Genomic DNA, 17,319 nt, shown 5'->3' on the forward strand with positions numbered 1-17,319 from the left:
CTTACGTTAGGGAAAAATCTTTCAGTTTTTCCCCATTAAGGATGGTGTTTATCTGTGGGTTTTTCATATACGGCCTTTATTTTGTTGAGTTATATCTCTAAACCTGCTTTGTTAAGAGTTTTTATCAAGAGCAAATGTGGTGCTTTGCCAAATGCTTTTTTTTCATCTATTGAAAGGATCATATGGTTCTTATCCTTTCTCGTACTGATGTGATGTATCACGTTGATTAATTAGCAAGTACTAAACCACTCTTGCAACCAATGAATGAATCCCACTTGATCATGGTAAATGATTTTATTAATGTACTGTTATATTCAATTTGCTAGTATTTTATTATTTCTGCATTTATGTTCATCAAGGATATTGGCCTGTAGTTTTTTTTTTTTTTTAAGTGAAGTCTTTATCCGGTTTTGCTATCAGGCTAATGCTGGACTCATAGAATGAATATGGAAGTTTGTGTTTCTTTTCTATTTTTTTGGAATAGTTTGAAAAAAACAGGTATTAACTCTTCTTTATGTGTTTGGTAGAATTCATCTGTGAAGCCATTCAGTCCTAAACTTTTGTTTGTTTGGAGCTTCTTCATTATTGATTCAGTTTCTTTGCTAGTTATTGTTCTGTTCAAGTTTTCTATTTCTTCCTGTTTCAGTTGTGGTAGTTTATATATTTCTAGGAATTTACCCATTTCCTCTAGGTTGTCTAATTTCTTGGCATATGATTTTTCATAATATTCTTTTATGATTATTTGTATTTCTGTAGTGTTGGTTGTTATTTCTCCACTCTCATTTGTGAGTTTATTTGAATCTTTCCTTCTTTTTTCTTGACAAGTCTGGCAAGACGTTTATCAATTTTATTGACTTTTTTTGAAGAACCATCTTCTGGTTTCATTGTGTTTTTTTAAAATTTTGTATATCATTTAATTCTGCTCTAATCTGTATTATTTATTCCCTTCTGAAGGTTTTAGGTTTTTTTTCTGTTGCTGTTTAGTTTTTGTTATTTTTCTAGCTCCTTTAGGTATAAGATTCATTTTTTTTTTTTACTCTGAGATTTTTCTTGCTTCTTGAGGTAAGGCTGTATTACTATATATTTCCCTCTTAGGACTTCTTTTGCTGCATCCCAAAGGTTTTGCACCATTGTGTTTTCATTTCCAGTTGTTTCTGTGTATTTTTAAATTTCTTCTTTGTTTTCTTATTTTATGCATACATTGTTTAGTAGCATGTTATTCAACCTCCATGTATTTGTGGTCTTTACAGATTTTTCTTGTGGTTGACTTCTAGTTTCATAGTGTTTTGTTCAGAACATATGCATAGTATGATTTTGATTTTTAATTTGTTCAGGTTTGTTTTGTGGGTTAATATGTGATCTACTCTGGAGAATGTTCCATGTGCACTTTAAAAGAGTGTGTATTCTGTGGTTTTAAGATGGAAAATTCTAAACATATTTGCTAAATCCATGTATTCCAGTGCTTCATTCAAAACCATTGTTTCCTTGTTCATTTTCTGTTTAGATTATCCATCCTTTGATGTTAGTGAGGTGTTAAACAAACATAAAGTTCCTTTATGTTTGTTATTAACTGCTTTATGTATTTGGGTGCTCCTACTTTGAATGCACAAATATTTACAGTTGTTATATCTTCTTGTTGGATTGTCTCTTTTATTATGATGTAGTGTCCTCCTTTGTCTCTTGTTACAGACTTTTAAAAAAAGACTTTTTGTTTATTTATTTGACAGAGTGAGAGACACAAGCAGGCAGAGCAGTAGAGGGAGAGGGAGAAGCAGACTCCCCACTGACCAGGGAGCCCAATGTGGGGTTCGGTCCCAGGACCCTAGGATCATCACCTGAGCCAAAGTCAGTCGCTTAACCAACTGGGCAACCCAGGTGCCCCCAGAATTTGTTTTAAAATCTAGTTTGTCCAATAGAAGTATTGCTACTCTCCCTTTCTTTTAACATCCATCTGTATGATGTTTCTCGATCCTCTCACTTTCAGTTTGCAAGTATCCTTTCAGTCTAAAGTGAGTCTTTTGTAGGTCGTATAGATGGGCTTTATTTTCTCAGCCATCCTTTTAACCTATGTCTTTTGTTTGGACAATTTAACCCTATTATATTTAAAGTAATTGTTGATAGTTATATATTTATTGCCATTTTATTTCTGTTTTGTGGTTGTAAGGTTTTTTTCTGATCCTTCTATTTCTCTCTCTCATGGTTTGCTGGGTATTTTTTAGAGATATATTTTGTTTCTTTACCTTTACTGTTTGTATATTTATTACTGGTTTTTGATTTGTGGTTACCATTAGTTTTGTATATAACCTCTTCTGCATACAGTAAATTATATTAAGTTGATGGTCATTTAAGTTTGAACCCGTTCTTTATTCTCCTACTCATGTTTTAGGTATATGTTGTCATATTTGAAATACCTTTATGAGTTTTTTGATGTGATGTTTTACAGAAATATTATTAATTTTTATTGCTTTTGTGTTTCTTACCTTTGTACTGTAACTTTTGGTCTTTCATTTTCACTCAAAGTGTTCCCTTTAATATTTCTTGCAGGGCTAGCTTAATGATCTTGAACTGCTTTGGATTTTTTGTTGTTGTTATTGTGTTATTGTTTGTTTATTTTTCCTTCTATTGAGAATGGTAAGCTCATTGGATGGGGTATTCTTGGTTGCAGAGTTTTTCCATTCAACAATATGAATATATCATGCCACTTTCTTAGTTTCTGCTGAAAATCCACAAATAGCCTTATGGAGTTTTTCCTTGTATATAACTGTCTTTTCTCTTGCAACTTAATTTTTCTTTATCACTACTTTTTGCCATTGTAATTGCTATGTGTCTTATTGTGAACCTCCTTGAGCTGATTTTTTTGGGGAGGAATCTCTGTAGCTCTTGGATCTGGATATCTGTTTTCTTCCCCAGTTTAGTGAAGCTTTCAGCTATTTTTAAATTTTTTAATTTTTATTTTTTAAAAGATTTTATTTATTTATTTGACAGACAAGTAGGCAGAGAGGCAGGCAGAGAGAGAGAGAGAGGAGGAATCAGGCTCCCTGCTAAGCAGAGACCCCCCCCCCCCGTCATGTGGGGCTTGATCCCAGGACCCTGGGATCATGACCTGAGCTGAAGGCAGAGGCTTTAACCCACTGAGCCACCCAGGCACCCCTCAGCTATTTTTTAAAAATAAATTTTCTGCTCCTTTTTCTCTCATTTCTTCTGTGATCCCTATAATCTGAATATTATTACACTTAATGGAATCACTAAGTATCCTAAGACTCAATTTATACGTTTTTTACCTCTCATTTACTCAGCTTGGTTACCTTCCATTCCTGTCTTCCAGGTCATTATTTATTCTTCTGCTTCCTCCAGCCTGCTATTTATTCCATCAAGTGTATTTTTAAATTTCATTTATTGTGTTTTTCATCTCTGATTGGTTCTGTTTCATCTCTTTGTTAAAGGTTTCACTGACATTCTCCCTTTTCTCAAGTTAAGTGAGCATCTTTATGAACATTACTTTAAATTCTCTAACAGACATATTTTTTATATCCATTTTGCTTATGTCTCTTGCTTTATTGTGTTCTTATTCTTTCATTTGGGTTGTATTTCTCAGTCTTCTCACTTTTTTCTAACTCTCATTGTTTGCTTCTCTGTGTTAGGAAAGTCAGCTATATCTCCTGTTCTTGGAGGTAATGTCCCTATGAAGAAGAGGTCATGAAATGTCCTGCATTGTAGTGTCCCATGTCCCCAAGGACATGGCACATCAGGGAGTGACTCCTTTCTACGTTTTCTGTGCCCTGTTGTGTTTTTCCTGCTTTTCACTTCAGTCCACTGGTCTATGGTGGCTCTCTTCTCCTGTTGTGAGGATTGTTTGGTCCCTGGCAGTGGTGGGTGCATTTTACCAAGGTAAATGCTGGTCTTCTTGCCAAATGAGACCTGGAGCCACCACTGTCTGGATTGGGCAGGCCTAAGGGCATCTTCAAAGCATGAATATGTACATATTTGACAGAGAAAGAGAGTGAGCATAAGTGGGGTGAGCATCAGGCAGAAGCAGAGGGAGAAGCAGGCTCTCCACTGAACAGGGAGCTCGATGCAAGGCTCGATCCCAGGACCCTGGGATCATGACTTGAGTCAAAGGCAGACACTTAGCCAACTGAGCCACCTAGGCACCTCAGAGTGTGCATTTTTAAGAAGTAATGCCTTAGTTTTTTGCAGTGCCCTCTGCAGCTGACACATCTTCCAGGGCCTAGGCCCCACAAAATGTGTGGACTGGAAGACATGGTGCTGGCAAGGTTTGTATTGGTTTTCTGAGGGAGGGGTTCCACAGCACTGGGTGTGGGGTAAGCATGACTGGGGAAGAAAGATCTGTTGAAGAACAAGGGATGGGAGGCTTGGTGCAAGCAAGTAGTGAGCATCAGTGCAATGCTACACTGTTTCCCTCAGATGGTCATGTATTTATGCTGAGGGTGAAGGAGGAAAATGGTGCCTGCCAACTCCTTTGTTCTTGGAGAGGTCTCCCTGTGATCCCTGGCTCTCCAAAGCCATGCTCTGAGATGAGTAAATTTCTCACCCTCTTATGTGCCCAAGGCACTTTTCAAACTACTGGTTCAGACACTGGTTGTATCTGCTCAGGCTATTTGACATGCTGCCTCTTTAAGGTCAGGGACTGTTTTCTGATGCCTTCAGGGCTTCCCCAGAGCCCAGCCAACTGATTTTTAGAATTCCAGGCTTTAATTCTCACTGACTATAAGAACTCATGAAATTTGGCCTATCTCACTTTCAAAGTCAAAAACTATGAGTGTTTTTCTTCTCCACGTGGAGACTTCAATGTAATCATCTTTTTGTTGCCCTTCACTGTGCTCCCAGCTTTCTCCCATTTGAGAATAGCCACATTCCATTTTAAACCTCAAAATAGTGTCTTTGCCTTTCCTACCTTCTTTGATGTGGCCTTTTCTCTACCTTTGGTTATAGGGTTTGTTTTGTCAGTCTTTGGGTCATTTCCTGGGTTATTTACACTTTTGTGAGTGTTATCTAGTTCTGTCTGTGGGATGAGATGAGCTTTGGGTATCCCTACTCTTCCTTCTTTCCCTCTCTTCTAGATGTTTTCTGTTTCAAGCCACAAAGTTTTAGATTGAAAAATTCTTGCCTTAGAACTTTGGCTTTAAGAGACAGCATATACAAGGGATACTAAACAAAATTCTGGGGTCAAAGTTGGAGGTTGAATCAGAGAGTCTGCCTAAAGTCAGGACCCAATAAGGTGACATTATCAGTTGGTTTAAAAAAAATTGGGAAAGATGGTCTCAACCTTGTTTTTGTGAAGGAAACAAAGTGTTCCTTAGAGTTCCTTACCAAAGCCTGCATTAAACTGGTTTTGGGGTTGGAATGTACATTGCCTCTATGGAAGACAACAACAACAAGGCAACACACACACACACACACACACACACTCCCCAAGAAGGAAAAAGTCTTTATGAACAAGAATCCACAGTTACAATAAACTGATGAATCAGAATTACAAAACTGCTATTGTAATTTTCTGATGTTTACTGTAAAATAAACAAATGTAATAGGTTTAAAGAAACAGAAAATAAATAAAAATATGTCAAAGAAATATGAGACTAACAAAAGAGACCACATGACTTTTTAAAAATCAAATAATATTTACAGAAATTAAAAATAAAATCATTGGGGAAGAATTAAGATGGCAGAGGAGTAGGGGACCCTAATTTTGTCTGGTCCCTGGAATTCAGCTAGATAATCATCAAATCATTTTGAACACCTGTGAAATCAACCAGAGATCAAACAAAAAAAATCACTGCAATTCTAGAAAAGCGACCACTTTTGGCAAGGTAGGAAGTGTGGAGACATGAATTCAAGGCAGTTTATTGGAAGATAAAATGCAGGGGAAGGAGCCTCCATAAGCTGGGTACTGGAAGTGTTATAAGCAGTGGAGCAAAAAATCAGAACTTTTAGAAGTCTGCTTGAAAGGTGCTTAGGAGGCAAGGTGGGGCAGAATCCCAGGTGGGACAGTATGGTCTCAGGAACCCCGGGGGTCACAAAAAGAATGAGGATGACTGAGTGCAGCAGAATTCCCAAGCATTAGAGCAGGGAAGCTGGCTGAAAACAGTGAGTCCAAGTGATGGCTTTCTGCTCAATGTTGCCATAAACCACAAACTTGCTGCATGGTTGGGCTTCTGCTCTCAGAGTGGGGGCCCAGCAAGAGGCAGAACCATGGGAAGACCCCCATCACTCTCCTGGGAGGAGCAGTGTGGGTGCATGTCCATAAAGTTTGGAGACTGGAAACAGGGTTGTGTGCCTGAGATAAAAATGCTTGGTCATAAGCTGCATGAGCACAGAGTGTGGATGTAAACCAAGGGGACACTAGTGGTTGACTGCTTTTCTGTGAGGGCTCACTGAAGAGCGTGGGGGTAATGACTCTCAACTCTGTGGCTAGATATTAGGATGCTGTCATTTTCAATACCAACATAGGTGTAGAAAAACTTCGGGCAGCATGTCAGCACATAGAGCAATCTGAAGCCACTTATACTTAGCCTGGACCCCTGGCAAGAAGGGTGCAATTCTACCCAGGCAAAGACACCTGAGAATCAGTGCAATAAGCCCCTCACCCAGAAGACCAGCAGGAACAAATATTTAATAACACATTTACCGATCATAGAGAACTGCAAAACTTCAGCTCTTAGGAAAAACAGTATGTAACTTTTGTGTTTCTTTAAAAAAAAAATTATTTTTTAGTCTTTCAGTTTTATTTATTTATTTATTATTTTTCTTTTCAGCTATTTTCATATCCTATCAATTCTTTATTTTTTTAAGATTTTATTTATTTGACAGAGATCACAAGTAGGCAGAGAGGCAGGAAGAGAGAGAGAGGAATGGAAGCAGGCTCCCTGCTGAGCAGAGAGCCTGATGTGGGGCTCAATCCCAGGACCCTGATATCATGACCTGAGCCGAAGGCAGAGGCTTTAACCCACTGAGCCACCCAGGCGTCCCTCCTATCAATTCTTTTTAAAGTATTTTTTAACTTTTATTTTACTCTATATAATAAATATAATAATATAAATATATAATACTAATTAATTAATAATATAAGTATATAAGCTATATGTATTCATTTCTGGTTTCATTTCATTGTATTCAATTTTATATATATAAGTTTTTCTTTTATTCCTTCTTTGGGATCTAGTTTCTTCTAACAAACAGACTAAAATGCACCCAGTATCTAGTTTATTGTTTTGTTCTGTTTTATATCTGGTTTGATTTCTCTCTCTCTCTCTCTCTTTTGTTTCTGTTTTCTTATGGTTTATCTTGTTTGTATTTGTCTGGTGTTGTTATTGTTGTTACTTTTGTATTTTTCTCTCTCTTTCAACTATTCTTTTCTGAACAAAATAATGAAATGGAGGGCTCCTGGGTGGCTCAGTGGGTTAAGCCTCTGTCTTCGGCTCAGGTCATGATCCCAGGGTCCTGGGATCAAGCCCCACATTGGGCTCTTTGCTTGGCAGGGAGCCTGTCCCCCCCCACACCTGCCTCTCTGCCTACATGGGATCTCTCTCTGTCAAATAAATAAATAAAATCTTAAAAAATTAAGGAGATGGAGAAACTCACCCTAAAAGAAAGAACAGGAGGCAGTACTCACTTCCAATGATTTAATTAATATCGATATAAGTAAGATGTCAAAACTAGAATTCAAAACAATGATTATAAACATATGAGCTGGGCTTTAAAAAGCATAGAAAACACAAGTTCATATCTTACTGGAGAAATAAAAGAACTAATACCCAGTCAGGCTGAAATTAAAAAGGCTATTATGGACATGCAGTAAAAAATGGAAGCTCTAACTTCTAGGATAAATGAGGCAGAAGAGAGAGTCAATGATACAGAAGACAAAATGATGGAGAATAAGGAAGCTAAGGAAAAGAGAAAAAAAAAAAACTACTGGATCATGAAGGCAGAATTTGAGAGATCAGTGATACCATAAAGCAAAACAATATTAGAATAATTGGGGTCCCATGGGGGGGCAGAAGGTTTATTTGAACAAATTATATCTGAAAACTTCCCTTATCTGAGAAAGGAAACATTCAAGTCCAGGAGGCAAAGAGACCCCCCCTCCCACAAAATAAACAAAAATAGGTCAACATCTTACCAAATTATAATGAAACTTGCAAATTTCAGAGATAAAGAGAAAAGCAGCTTGGCAAAAGAAGTCCTTTATTGACAAGCATAGAAACATAAGGCTGGCAACAGACCTATCCACAGATAAGAGGCAGGCCAGAAAGCACTGGCATGATATATTCAAGATGCTCAGAGAGAAAAACATGTAGCAAGAACATTTTATCCAGGAGGGCTGTCATTCAGAATAGAAGACATAAAGGGTTTTCAGGACAAACAGAAACTAAAATAATTTGTAATTACTAAACCAGCCCTATAGGAAATATTGAAGGGCCTCTGAGCAGAGAGAGAGCCCAAAAATCACAAAGACCAGAAAGGAACAGGAACAGAGACAATCTTCAGAAACAGTGACTTTACAGGTTACACAATGACACTAAATTCATGTTTTTCAACAATTATTCTGAATGTAAATGAACTAAATGACCAGTCAAAAGACAAAAGTTATATTAAATGTAAACAACAACAACAACAACAACAACAATAACAAACAGGACCCATTGATATGCTGTCTACAAGAGACTCAAATTAGACCTAAAGACACCTCCAGATTGAAAGTGAGGGGGTGGAGAATCATTTATTGCTGCTAATGGACACCAAAAGAAAGCTGGGGTAGCAATCCTTATATCAGACAAACTAGATTTTAAAGCAAATACCATAGTAAGAGATGAAGAAGGACACTATATCATAATAAAAGGATCTATCCAAACAAGAAAATCTACAAATTGTAAGTATTTATGCCCCTAACTTGGGAACAGCCAAATACATAAACTCATAAATAACAAAATTAAAGGAACTCACTGTTGAAAATACAATAATAGTGGGGGCATTAATGCCCCATTCACAGTAGTGGGTATATCATCAAAGCAGAAGATCAACAAGAAAACAAGGGTTTTGCATGACACACTGGCCCATATGGACTTAACACATATTCAGAACATTTCTTCCTAAAACAGCAGAATACACATTCTTTTTGAGTGTACATAGAACATTCTCCAGGATAGATCACATACTAGGTCACAAATAAGGTCTCAACTGGTACCAAAATTCTGGGATTATTTGCTGCATAATTTCAGACCACAATATTTTAAAACTTGAATTCAAAAACAAGAAAAGTTTGGAAGGGTGCCTGGGTGGCTCAGTCAGTCAGGTGTCTTTCTTTTGTTCAGATCATGATCCCAGGGTCCTGGGATCAAACCCCTTGTCAGACTCCTTGATCATTGTGGAGTCTGCTTCTCCCTCTGCATCTCCACCTGCTTATGGTCTCTCTCCCTCTCTCAAAAACATAAATAAATAAAATCTTTAAAAAAAAGCAAAAATTTCGAATGAACACAAATACATGGATATTAAAGAACATCATATTAAATAATGAAAGGGTCAACCAGGAAACAAAAGAGAATATTAAAAAAAAACAAAGGAAACAAAATGAAAATGAAACACAACTGTTCAGAACCATTGGGATGCAACAAAGATTATTCTAAGAGGGAAGTATATAGTGATAGAAGGCTCTCTCAAGAAATAAAAAAGTCTCAAATGCATAACCTAAATTTACACCTACAGGAGCTGGAAAAAGAAAAGCAAATAAAGCATAAATCCAGCAGAAAAGAAATAAATATTAGTTTAGAAATCAATGAAATAGAAACAAGAACAGTAGGATGGGTAATTGAAACTAGAAGCTGTTTCTTCTAAAGAATTAATAAGACCAATAAATCCCTAGCCAAATGAATATTTTAAAAAAGAGAAAGGAACCAAATAAATAAAGTCATAAATGAAAGAATAGAGATCACAACCAACACTGAAGAAGTACAAAATTTATAAAAGCATATTATGAGTAAATGTATGCCAACAAATTATGCATCTAGATGAATTGGATGCATTCTTAGAGACATACAAACTACGACATATAAACTTCCTGAAACAGGAAGAAATAGAAAACTTGAACAGACCCATAACCAACAAAGAAATTGAATCAGTAATCAAAAATATCCCAACAAACTAGAATCAAGGACCAAATGTCCTCCCAGAGGGATTCTACCAAACATTTAAAGAATTAATACATATTCTTCTGAAGCTGATTCAAAAAATAGAAATGGAAGGAAAACTTCCAAACTCATTCTACAAGGCTATCATTACCTTGATCTCAATACCAGACAAAGATCCCACCAAAAAGGAGAATTATACACCAATATTCCTGATGAACATGGATGTAAAAATCCTCACCAAGATACTAGGTAATGGGATCCAACTGTACATTAAGAGGATTATTTACCACAATCAAGTGGGATTTATTACTGGGCTGCAAAGTTGATTAAACATTCACAAATCAATCGATACAATACCTCACATTAATAAAAGAAAGGGCAAGAACCATATGATCCTCTAAATGGATGTAGAAAAAAAAATTGACAAAGTACAGCATCCTTTCTTGATTAAAACTCTCTGCCATGCTCTCTGCTCAGCAGGGAGCCTGCTTCCTCCTCTCTCTCTGCCTGCTGCTCTGCCTACTTGTGATCTCTGTCTGTCAAATAAATAAATAAAATCTTAAAAAAAAAAACCCTCTCTGCCATGTAGGAATAGAGGGAACATACCTCAATGTCATAAAAACTTTATATGAAAAACCCACAGTTACTATCATCCTCAAGGTGGAAAGCTGAGAGCTTTTCCCCTAAGGTCAGGAATATGGCAGGGATGTTCACTTTCACCACTGTTATTCAACATAGTACTAGAAGTCCTAGCCTCAGCAACCAGACAACAAAAATAAATGAAACACAACCAAATTGGCAAAAGTAAAGCCAAACTCACTCTTTGCAGATGACATAGTATTCTACTTTGAAGCCCCAAAGACCTCACCCCCAAGTCGCTAGAACTCATACAGGTATTCAGCAAAATGACAGGTCACAAACAAAATGTAAAAAAGTCAGTTGAATTTCTATACACTAACAATGAGACAGAAGAAAGAGAAATTAAGAAAACAATCCCATTTACAATTGCACCCAAACCCATAAAATACCTAGGAATAAACCTAACCAAAGAGGGAAATAATCTGGACTCTGAAAAGTATAGCACAGTTATGAAAGAAATTGATGAAAGGACAATGAAATGGAAAATAATTCCCTGCTCATATATTGGAATAACAAATATTGTTAAATTATCTATGCTACCCAAAGCAAGCTACACATTCAATACAATCCCTATTAAAATACAATCAACATTTTTCACAGAGCTGGAACAAATTATCCTAGAATTTGTATGGAATGAGAAAAGAACCTGAATAGCCAAAGGAATGTTGAAAAAGAAAACTAAAGCTAAAGGTATAACAGTTCTGGACTTCAAACTCTATTACAAATCTGTAATCATCAAGACAGTATGGTACTCACAGAAAAACAGACCTGTAGATCAGTGGAACAGAAGAGAGTCCAGGGTGCCTGGGTGGCTCAGTGGGTTAAGCCTCTGCCTTTGGCTCAGGTCATGGTCTCAGGGTCCTGGGATCTAGCCCCACATCGGACTCTCTGCTCAGCAGGGAGCCTTCTTCCCCCTCTCTCTGCCTGCCTCTCTGCCTGCTTGTGATCTCTGTCTGTCAAATAAATAAATAAATACAATCTTAAAAAAAGAAAAGAAAAGATAATAGAGAGCCCAGAATTGGACCCTCAACTCTATGGTCAACTTATCATCAACAAATTGGGAAAAACTATCCAATGGGGGGAAAAAAAGAGTCTCTTCAACAAATGGTGTTTGGAAAATTGGACAGCCACACACAGAAGAATGAAACTGAACCACTTCTTTATACCACACACAAAAATGGATTCAAATGGTTGAAAGACCTAAATGTGAGATAGGAATCCATCAAAATCCTAGAGAACATAGGTAGTAACCACTTCTGCCTCAGCAGCAGCAACTTCTTGCTAGACATGTTTCTAAAAGCAAGGGGAACAAAGGCAAAAATGAAATATTGGGACTTCATCAAGATATTGGGACTTTCATCAAGATAAAAAACTTTTGGAGTCAAGTTGGCAGAGAAGTAGCAGGGTGAGATGACATCAGGTAGCAGGAGATCAGCTAGATAGCTATCAAACCATTCCAAACACCTACAAATCCAACAGGAGATCGAAGAGAAGAAGAGCAGCAATTCTAGAAACAGAAAATCAACCACTGTCTGAAAGGTAGGACCGGCGGAGAAGTGAATCCAAAGCGATAGGAAGATAGACCGTAGGGGGAGGGGCCAGCTTCCGGTGAACGGTGGAGCAACAGAGCACAAAATCAGAACTTTCAAAAGTCTGCTCCACTGAGGGACATCGCTCCAGAGGCTAAACAATGGCAAAGCCCACACGGGGACAGCATGGTCTCAGGTCCTGTGGGGTCACAGAAGGATCGGGGATGTCTGAGTGTGGCAGAGCTCACAGGTATTAGAGCAGGGAAGCTGGCTACAGAGATGGAGATGAGGAGTGAGCTCTCAACTTGGGGTTACAGGTAACTGCTCTGTGAGGGGGGACACCACAAGACCCAGGGAAGACTCCCCTGGAAGAGCTCAGGGACCTGTGGGTTTCAAAGACTCCAGGCAGAGCTGTGTGCCAGAGACAGAGACACTAGGTCACAAGCTGGGTGAGCTCAGAGCGCAGCCAGAGGCCAAGGAGATGGAGTGATTGAGCACTTTTCTCTGAGGGCACACTGAGGAGTGGGGCCCTGAGCTCTCGGCTCCTCCGGGCCAGGGATTGGGAAACCGCCATTTTCATTCCATCTTCCAGAACTCTACAGAAAGTATTCAGGGAACAAAAGCTCCCAAAAGCGACCCCGAGCAAGCGGATTATTTAGTCTGGCCCCTGGTAAGGGCCATGCAATTCTGCCTCAGGAAAAGAAACTTGAGAATCATTACAACAGGCCCCTCCCCAAGAAGATCCGCAAGAACTCCAGCCAGGACCAAGTTCACTTACCAAGGAGAACAGCGGAATTCCAGAGGAGGAAAAAGCAAAGCATGGAATTCAAGGGGTTCTCCCCATAATTCTTTAGTCTTGCAAAGTTAATTAATTTTTTAATTTTTTTCCTTCCGCTAATTTTTTTTAACTTTTAGCCTTTCCTCTTTTAACGTTTTCTAACTAGTTTATCTTAACAATACCTTTCAAAAAAACCTTTTTTGAACCTTCATTATTATAGTAACATTTTATCCTTAATTCTAACTTTATTTTTTGTATACACATAGGGTTTTTTCTTTTCTTTTCTTTTTTAAAAATTTTTAAAATTTATTTTCAGTGTAACAGTATTCATTGTTTTTGCACCACACCCAGTGCTCCATGCAATCCGTGCCCTCTCTAATATCCACCACCTGGTTCCCCCAACTTCCCACCCCCCACCCCTTCAAAACCCTCAGATTGTTTTTTTTTTTTTCTATTAAAAAATTTGGAATACAACTTCTTCTAGTAGATCAAAATATACACTAAATCTAGCACAGGGCATTGTTCTAGTCTCCAGCCTGAGAAAATTCTCTCCCCTTTCTTTTTCTTTATTCTCCCAACCAACTTATCTTATCAACTCCTTTTTTAGAAATTAAAAAAATTTTTTTTCATTTTTTTATAGTCATATTCCATCCCTTCATTGTGTTTACCCTTATATATGTTTTTCAGTCTTTAAAATTTTGGGAGGTAGCTTCTTCTAAGAGACCAAAATACTCCCCAAACTAAGTAGGTGAACCTGTTCTATTCACCAGTCTAATATATATATTTTATCTTTTTAATATTTTTTCTTTATTCTTTTTTTCTCTTTGTAATTTTTTTTTTCTGAACTTCTTTTTACTCTCCTTCTTTCCCCCACGACTTGGGGTCTCCTCTGATTTGGTTAAAGCACATTTTACTGGGGACTTTGCCACCCTTTTAGTATTTTATTTGCTCCTTCATATATACTTATCTGGACAAAATGACAAGGCAGAAAAACTCACCACAAAAAAAGAACAAGAGGCAGTACCAAAGCCAGGGACCTAATCAATACGGACATTGGTAGTATGTAAGATTTAGAGTTCAAAATGACGATTCTCAAGGTGCTGGCGGGGCTTAAAAAATGCATGGAAGATATTAGAGAAACGCTGTCAGGAGAAATAAAAGCCCTTTCTGGAGAAATAAAATAACTAAAATCTAACCAAGTTGAAATAGAAAAAGCTATTAATGAGGTGCAATAAAAAATGGAGGCTCTTACATTTATCCTAAATGAGGCAGAAGAGAGAATTAGGGATATAGAAGACCAAATGACAGAGAATAAAGAAGCTGAGCAAAAGAGAGACAGACAACTACTGGACCACAAGGGGAGAATTTGAGATAAGTGATACCATAAGACGAAACAACATTAGAATAACTGGGATTCCAGAAGAAGAAGAGAGAGAGGGGGAGCAGAAGAGAGAATTATTGTAGAGAATTTCTCTAATATGACAAAGGGAACAAGCATCAAAATCCAGGAGGCACAGAGAAGCCCCCTCAAAATCAATAAGAATAGGTCCACACCCCATCATCTAATAGTAAAATTTATGTCTTAGCGACAAAGAGAAAATCGTAAAAGCAGCCTGGGACAAGAAGTCTGTAACATACAATGGTAAAAATATTAGATTGCCAACAGACTTATCCACAGAGACCTGGCAGGCCAGAAAGAACTGGCATGATATATTCAGAGCACTAAATGAGAAAAACATGCAGTCAAGAATACTGTATCGAGCTAGGTTATCATTGAAAATAGAAGGAGAGATAAAAAGCTTCAGGACAAACAAAAACTAAAAGAATTTGTAAACACCAAACCAGCTCTACAGGAAATATTGAAAGGGGTGCTCTAAGCAAAGAGATATCCTGAAAGTAGTAGATCAGAAAGGAACAGAGACAATATACAGTAACAGTCACCTTACAGGCAATATAATGGCACTAAATTCATATCTCTCAATAGTTTCCTTGAATGTAAATGGGCTAAATGCCCAAATCAAAAGACACAGGGTATCAGAATGGATAAAAAACCAAAACCCATCAATATGCTTTCTACAAGAAACTCATTTTAGACCCAAAGACTCCTCCAGATTTAATGTGAGGGGGAGGAAAACAATGTGCCATGCTAATGGACATCAAAAGAAAGCTGGGGTGGCAATCCTTATATCGGATCAATTAGATTTTAAGCTAAAGACTATAGTAAGAGATGAGGAAGGACATTATATCATACTCAAAGGATCTGTCCAACAAGAAGATCTAACAATTTTAAGTATCTATGCCCCTAACATGGGGGCAGCCAACTACACAAACCAATTAATAACAAAATCAAAGAAACACATCGACAATAATACAATAATAGTAGGGGACTTTAACACTTCCCTCACTGAAATGGACAGATCATCCAAGCAAAAGATCAACAAGGAAATAAAGGCCTTAAATGACACACTGGGCCAGATGGACATCATGGATTTATTCAGAACATTCCATCCCAAAGCAACAGAACATACATTCTTCTCCAGTGCAAATGGAACATTCTCCAGAATAGATCACATCCTGGGTCCTAAATCAGGTCTCAACTTGTATTAAAAGATTGGGATCATTCCCTGCATGGTTTCAGACCATGATGTTCTGAAGCTAGAACTCAATCACAAGAGGAATGTTGGAAAGAATCCAAATACATGGAAACTAAAGAGCATCCTAATAAAGAATGAATGGGTCAACCAGGAAATTAAAGAAAACTTGAAAAAATTCATGGAAACAAATGATAATGAAAACACAACTGTTCAAAATCTGTGGGACACAGCAAAGGCAGTCCTGAGAGGAAAATATATAGTGGTACAAGCCTTTCTCAAGAAACAAGAAAGGTCTCACATACACAACCTAACCCTGCACTTAATGGAGCTGGAGAAAGAACAACAAAGAAAGCCTAAACCAAACAGAAGAAGATAAATAATAAAGATCAGAGCAGAAATCAAGGAAATAGAAACAAAAAAAAAATAGAAGAAATCAACAAAAGTATGAGCTGGTTCTTTGAAAGAGTTAATAAGATTGATAAACACCTGGCCAGACTTATCAAAAAGAAAAGAGAAAGGACCCAAATAAATAAAATCATGATCAAAAGAGGGGAGATCAGAACCAACACCAAAGAAATAAAAACAGTTATAAGAACATATTATGAGCAACTGTACACCAGCAAATTGGAGAATCTCGAAGAAATTGGATGCATTCCTAGAGACATATAAACTGCTACAACTGAACCAGGAAGAAATAGAAAACCTGAACAAACCCATAACCAGTAAGGAGATTGAAGCAGTCATCAAAAATCCCCCAACAAACAAGAGCCCTGGGCCAGACGGCTTCCCAGGGGAATTCTACCAAGAATTTAAAGAAGAATTAATTCCTACTCTCCTGAAACTGTTCCAAAAAGTAGAAATGGAAAGAAAACTTCCAAACTCATTTTACGAGGCCAGCATCACCTTGATCCCAAAACCAGACAAGGATCCCATCAAAAAAGAGAATTACAGACCAATATCCTTGATGAACACAGATGTGAAAATTCTCACCAAAATACTAGCCAATAGGATCAAACAGTACATTAAAAGGATTATTCACCACGACCATGTGGGATTTATTCCAGGGCTGCAATGTTGGTTCAACATCCGCAAATCAATCGATGTGATACAATACGTTAATAAAAGAAAGGACAAGAACCATATGATACTCTCAATAGATGCTGAAAAAGCATTTGACAAAGTACAGCATCCTTTCCTGATCAAAACTCTGCAAAGTGTAGGAATAGAAGATACATACCTCAATATTATCAAAGCCATCTATGAAAAACCCACCGTGAATATCATTCTCAATGGAGAGAAACTGAGAGCTTTTCCACTAAGGTCAGGAAGACGGCAGGGATGTCCATTATCACCACTGCTATTCAACATAGTACTAGAAGTCCTAGCCTCAGCAATCAGACAAAAAAAAAAAAAAAAAAAAAAAGAAAAAGAAAAAGAAATTAAAGGCATTGAAATCGGCAAAGAAGTCAAACTATCACTCTTTGCAGATGATATGATACTATATGTGGAAAACCCAAAAGACTCCACTCCAAATCTGCTAGAACTTCTTCAGTTAAGTCTCAGAATATAAAATCAATGCACAAAAATCAGTTGCATTTCTCTACACCAACAAGAAGACATAAGAAAGAGAAATT

General features: G+C 37.5%; 1 protein-coding gene across 4 annotated transcripts in view; it reads right to left on the bottom strand.

Moving 5' to 3' along the window:
* Positions 1-17,319, bottom strand: part of PFKFB1 (6-phosphofructo-2-kinase/fructose-2,6-biphosphatase 1) — a 101,442-nt gene that overhangs the window by 52,250 nt on the left and 31,873 nt on the right. The gene's annotated exons all lie outside the window — the stretch shown is intronic.

Source organism: Lontra canadensis, unplaced genomic scaffold, assembly GCF_010015895.1.
Source record: "Lontra canadensis isolate GAN:19392208 unplaced genomic scaffold, GSC_riverotter_1.0 scaffold259, whole genome shotgun sequence".
Classification (NCBI taxonomy): domain Eukaryota; kingdom Metazoa; phylum Chordata; class Mammalia; order Carnivora; family Mustelidae; genus Lontra; species Lontra canadensis.